This window comes from Ovis aries, chromosome 16 (assembly GCF_016772045.2).
Source record: "Ovis aries strain OAR_USU_Benz2616 breed Rambouillet chromosome 16, ARS-UI_Ramb_v3.0, whole genome shotgun sequence".
In the NCBI taxonomy this organism is placed as follows: Eukaryota; Metazoa; Chordata; class Mammalia; order Artiodactyla; family Bovidae; genus Ovis; species Ovis aries.
The window spans coordinates 70,194,850-70,201,188 of record NC_056069.1 but is presented as its reverse complement, the minus strand read 5'-3'; the positions used below and the strand labels follow the sequence as shown (position 1 = coordinate 70,201,188).

Below are 6,339 nucleotides of genomic sequence, written 5' to 3'. Positions count from 1 at the left end.
TTTCCCTTAAGAATGCCTGCCAGTATATACATATATTTTTAATTTAGGAGTTTCAAAAATTGCCACAATCTGTCTAAGGGTTCTCCCTGATGTCTGGGTCCTTGAGGTCAGCAGCCCGCAGCCTCCTTCCTTGCATCTAACAAGAGAACTTCCTTATCGAGAAGGAATAAAGGAACCAGAGCAGGCTTAGCCATTCTTTCCACCCCCCTTTCCTTCCCCCGCATTAAAAGCTCTCGCTCCAGAACGACTCTCCCTAACCCCTAGACCACGAGGAGTGAGTCACCGTGGGGGTCCCCCTTGGTGGCCCGGAAGGACACCCCACTCTCTGCCTGCATATGAGCAAGTGAGCAGCCTAACGTGCCAGCCTGTGAGGACTCGGCATCCTCCCAGAAGCTGTGGCCGCTCCTTCCAGAGGTGGACGGTAATGCGCCCTAACAAGTCAAGTCCCTGCTTCTCCCCAGGGCTGACAGGCCTCAAGAATTGGACCCAAGATTGCTGCAAAGCAGTGCACGTTGCTCGGGACAGAAGGACAGCTTCGTAATTAAACCATTGTTCACATAGAAGTTCTCTCTCCGTTCTTGGTTCCCTGTCCCGCCGATCGCCGGGTTCCATCTAGATGTCTGAAACCTCTCCTCTGTGGTTAATGGCTTGTCCTACTAAGCGTGCTAGTCCCTGCAGCTCCACTGAATCCCGTCCCCACTGTGTCTATGCAAAACGCCGTGTCTGGGTCAAAGACAGGTCCACACTGTGAGTGCCCATGGACCTCGGGGTCTCCTCTGAATTCCAGGTGGACATGTCCTCCTGAAAAGTCATTCTTGAGAGGACCCACAGGACAGATGCTGAGATACGATTTTAAAGCCAACCGATGCAGCTTCTATAGTAAAGTCTCTTAGAAATACTTTAAACAGAAACACAAAGGGGTTTTATGGCAGACCCACGCAGCTTAATGATTGAGCAACAATTCTTTCAATAAGGAGTGAAACGTTCTGACAGGTAGTGAGGGGTGAGGCTGATGGTCCCCCTCACCGCAAAATCTCAGTGGGTTAAATGAGCAAACTTGTTTCTCATTCATTCGCCCCATGTCCGTGTGATGGTTTTTTCTTTCAAACGTCACACATGCGTGTGGGTGGCTGGTGGCCTGAGGTGGGGCACGCTTTCTGCCCATCCTGGACCATCCAGGCCGATGGAGCCACCAGCTGCACACAGGCTGCCTCTGTGGCAGGTGAGGGGGGATGCAGTGTCTCACACGTGGGCTCTGAGAAAGTCTGTGCGGATCGTGTAACTCCGTGTGGGCCCCTGTGGCAGAGACTCTCTCAGCTGAGCTCAGCCAGTGCACGCCCCTGATGCAGCGGGTCAGGGAGGCGATGCCCCAGGAGTGGGTCCCTAAGGAGAATGAGAATGCTTACTGAGAAATGGCTCAGGGGCTACGAGAACAACCACCTCCCAAGACCTGGTAGAATCAATCCTACAGTTGGGAGAAACACACATGGGAGGTGCAGAGATCACAAAAGGGAAAGAATAAGCCACGAACGTTAGCACCATCAGAAGAAGGCAGTAAAATCAAAGGTGATTTCACAATAGGACATCTATTTTAGCCAGCACTTTTATTAAATAAAAAAAAACTGTAACTTTTTGATTCATTCTACTTGATAGACATCGGTGGTTTTAAATGCTTGTGTCTTTTTAATTCATTAAAGTTTGGTGATAAACATTTTTGCGAATCATGATTTCCCAGATGTTGCCTTCAGAAACTGAGCTCAGGAACTACCTGCCCCCTAGGATGCCTTCACCTGTACCAGCTTTCCTAAATGGCACTCAAAAACGCTGTTGGCTTTGATTACAGGTTAAGTGGTATTCAGTGGAAATCTATCTTGCTAATTAAGTTAGGATAGCAAACTAACGGGATATGAGAATTAATCTGTGTTCCGCGAAGGTCTGGCTCTAAGGCGCTCCTGTGCTCATATAACATGATTAGACCCATTTGCTGTCTTTCAGGCTCTCAGTCGCATTGGACGCTGTGACCCCACACAGCAGCCGGAGTTCACCTAAACCCATGTCCGTTGAATCAGTGATGCCATCCAACCGTCTCATCCTCTGCTTCCTCCGTTCCTTTCTGCCCTCAATCTTTCCCAGCATCGGGGCCTTTTCCAATGAGTCAGCTCTTCACATCAGGTGGCCAAAGTCCTGGAGGTTTGGCATCAGTCCTTCCAATGAATACTGATTTCCTTTAGGATGAAGCAGAAGTAGGTGTTTTTCTGGAACTCCCTTGCTTTCTCCATTATCCAGCGGACAATTTGATCTCTGGATCCTTTGCCTTTTCTCAACCCAGCTTGTACATCTGAAAGTTCTTGGTTCAGTTACTGCTGAAGCCTAGCTTGAAAGATTCTGAGCATAACCTTGTTAGCATGAGTGTAAGTGTATAGTAGTTTGAACATTCTTTGGCATTGCCTTTCCTTGAGATTGAAATGAAAACTGTCCTTTTCCAGTCCTGTGACGACTGCTCAGTTTTCCAAATTTGCTGACACATTGAGTGCAGCACTTTAACAGCATCATCTGCTAGGATTTGAAACAGCTCAGCTAGAATTCTATCACCTCCACTAGCTTTGTTCGTAGCAATGCTTCCTAAGGCCCTCTTGACTTTGCAATCCATGTGGATGATATCCACATATCACTCAAATCTGTGGAGGAACAAACCTCTACACCATGGGCAAAAACAAGCTGTACATGCTGTTTCCAGCACACACACCTGAGACTGTCTGGAAAGAGAGTTCTGATAAGGAGCCGCCCCAAATGGGCAGTGACACACGGCATGAATAAACGGCTTTGAAGTGGGCAGGAGGAGGGCAGGGTAGTCTCGGACCCGGGCGGCGGACAGGTGCTTCCATTCAGAGGGACTCGATTTCTGGCTTCAGCGGCAAGTGGCATCACCAGGAAGCTTCATGGAATTAATCGCTCTGTTGTTTCAGAGAGGACTGCTGATGTTGACCCAAGCCTTGGGGTCTCTATTGTCACACTAGGTAATTTTTTAGAGACTAAAACCACCTTTTATGATCCTGTAGGTAATTGAGGGGGGTGGTGACTGTCCTCTTTTTTATGGCTGGGGCCACAGGGTTGGATAAGCTTCCCTCAAAGGGGACCATTCTTTTCTGAGGCCGACGAGATGTGGGAGAGGTAGCCGAACTCAGTCTTGGCCTCTGGACAGAGTGAGAAAAATGTGCCTCTAAGGAAGCTTCTAAAAGAGGAGTTAAGGGGATGACATGTCAGAGGACACCCCGGGGATGCTGCAGGTCCCGGGAAGAAGGCCAGCCACTGAATAATGCAGCTGGCAAGGGGGCGGTGGTGCAAGGACAACCTGGGGACCGGTGATGAGGCTCAGGACAGTCCCCCTGAGGCTGTGGCCTGAACACAGCCCAGCAGGCATCCCGAGCCCACTGAGAAGCCATCATGTTATGACCGGGGACACTCAGGTCAGCGGAAAGCCTCCTTTTCAACCATCCAGAGAGACAGGAATTGCAACACTGCTTCCGAGACGTCAGAGGCAGGAGGCATGGATCTCTGGTGGACTCGCTCCGGGATGGTCTCGCGGGGAAGCGGAGCTCGGAGGGCGTGAATCTCTGCAAACAAGCCCTGCTGGAAGAGGCTGGCAGAGCCCGGGCCGAGGGCACCCGAGCTTCCCCGGCTCCCGGTCAGCCGTGCCCACGCTTGGCTCCCAAGAGTGTTCCCAGCCCTGGGCCTCTGAGTCACTTCCTCCCTCAAGCCCATCTCTCTGTTCATGTCAGCGTGAGATAAACTACATTTGTTTTCACCTCGGAGTGACGTGGAGGCATGCTCACCCGCAGGCCTCTGTCCTCCCCTCCAGCCCCATTAAAAACTGCCTCTGACACTCACTTAGCAAGCGTTGGAGGACCTGCCCTGGGGGGCCCAGACCCAGACCAGGTCTCAGAGGGCCTCTCATACTCTTGAGTCAGAGCCTGAATCAGTGCACTGTCCGCCCTTCAGCAGGACAGACCCCTGCGGAGGCTGAGATGGTGGGGGAGCACTCAGGTACTGCCTGCAGACCCCAGCCCAGGTGGGCCTCCATTCCGGATGAGCCTCCATCCTAAATGGGCCTCCACCCCCGGTGGGCCTCCACCCTAGACCGGCTTCTGCTCTAGGTGGGCCTCCACCCCAGATGGGCCTCCGCCACGTGGGCAGGAGGGAGAAAGATCCTGGAATCCAGCCAATCCAATCCATTATGTAAGGCCTTCTTTCTGAAAGCCTGGCAGGGAAGAGGGACATTGGGGGGGGGGGGCGGTGCAGGGCCCGGTGCTTTCTCACTGCCCCCTGCCCAGTAGGTGTGACAGTCAATGGAGCCGGCGGTTTGAAGGTGGCCTCAGTTGCTGTTGTCCGCGTTCCACCCAAGACGGTGACAAGTGTCTGGGATGTCCCTCTGCCTGTTACTCAGGTCTGTGGATAAAAGCGGAACCTAAACTTGCTTTGTTTACCCTGTTAATGCAGAGCCTTTGGGGATGTTCATAAAATTTTCAGCAGAAAGGGGAGACCACCACTTTGGAGAATTTGGGGGCCCTTACCCCCTGTTCTGGATCCTTCTGTACAAAACTTCTCACATAACTTCCCACAGTCCTGGAGGGGGCATGGACCTCTACTCGGAGGAGGTGGGGCAATAGAGCTGAAAGGCAAGGACTAAGTTTCCTACAGGGCTGCCCGATGTCTCCCCTTCCACGAGGTCCTGGGTGCAGTTATCTGTTGGTTGCTGGACCCAAGCGTCCCTCAGTCATTCGAGGTTCCCATAAAACTAGCTGAACTCCCGAAGTTCTGAGTGGTCTCCATCCAGGGCTCTGACAAAGAAGCCACTCCTCAGGCTCAGCGAGCAGGACTCTTCCCGTGGGATGACTCACATGGAGGACAGCTGGAAGGAAAGCAAACCAGCTGATTGGTGGGGCTGAGATTCCATCCGAAGGCAACGGCACCCCATTCCAGTGCTCTTGCCTGGAAAATCCCATGGACGGGAGAGCCTGGTGGGCTGCCGTCTATGGGGTCACACAGAGTCGGACGCGACTGAAGCAACTTAGCAGCTTAGCAGCTGCTTTGCTGATTTTGTACTTGTTAGAGTTAGGGGAAAGTCCTCTAAATAGGCTTTAAAAAGATACTGTTTCTTCAGGAGTGGGGCGAAGGCGGCGGCTTGCGGGCCGTCAGCTGTCAGCTGTTTGCCCGGCAGCCCTGCCCCGCCCCAGGTGGGGAGGGCACATCCGAGGGCCCCTTGCCCCCCGCCCCCGCGCCTGAGTCATGCTCACTCCCCGCCCGCTGCGTTCACTGCGTTACCTCTGCTGGACCCGCTCCAGACTTCCAAATTTAGCAATCCTCTGCTTAGGCACGGCTTCTTGGAGTCCTAGCCGTATCTTAATGATGCAAAAAAAAAAAAAAAAAAAGTGTGCAGCCCATTAAGCATGATCTGATGGCTATCTGCAGCTTGAGCGATGTAGCTGACAGCTCAGAATGAAAGAAGATACAGGAGGCCCCACAACTGGGCACGCAGAGCGCGCTCAGTACAAACAAGGACAGTAGATTTCATCTTTCCAATAAACCGGAGGCTCATCTCTCGCACCGCCCGCCGCGAACCGCCGGGGCCTCCCTAACAACCCGGCTAAGGAGGGGGCGCTGGGGGTGGGGGGCCAGGGACCCCACGGTCAGGTGCAGGCTGCCTGCCCAGCTGAGACGGCCCCTTAATCTAATCTGTTATCCCAACGTGGTTTGTAGGAACAGTAAACCGCACCCAGATTTTAAAGAATGAGAAAGGCCTCCACCGTTTCAGACCTCCACATCCACTGGGTGATGCGAGGGGGCGCCCTGAGTGGCCCCCGGTCTTCTCTCTGTTCTGAATATATCAGAACAGGGGAACGAAGCTCTCGTCTTCAGGGATCAGGTGAGGGGGTCAGGAGCAGGGAAGGTGGGTTTGTGGCCTGCCACCTAAGCACCCGAGAACTGCCTGGGCAGAATTCAGCTCTTCTCCAGAAAGCTACTGGTCGTGGGCAGGCTGGATCTGCTCTTGGGGTAAAGTTCCTTCTTAATAAGCTGCGATTCTTGCTCAACAGCCAGCCCCCACCCCAGGCACTTCTCATCAAGATGATAACATCAACCCAGGTGCCGGGCAGTCTTTAAAAGTCGTAAATCTTCGCCGTCACCTAAGGGAACCAGAGGAATAAAGGTGAAACAAGTTTGCAAGAACCTTTCCCAGGTGTTATTTTGCAAGTCGAGAGCTAATTGATGGTTGTGCCACAATAGGTACAAGTGATAAAGATCGTGTAAACACTCCCCACTGGAGGCAAGTCAGGGAGTCCC

At 52.8% G+C, this 6,339-nt stretch overlaps 1 long non-coding RNA gene across 1 annotated transcript; it reads right to left on the bottom strand.

Moving 5' to 3' along the window:
- Positions 1-3,255: 3,255 nt before the first annotated feature.
- LOC121816780 (uncharacterized) lies at positions 3,256-5,401 on the bottom strand. The gene is made up of 2 exons (XR_006056462.1): positions 5,323-5,401; positions 3,256-4,909 (listed from the first exon to the last, which is right to left on the bottom strand). It is a non-coding gene; the product is annotated as an uncharacterized LOC121816780 (long non-coding RNA).
- Between the last annotated feature and the right edge of the window lie 938 nt (positions 5,402-6,339).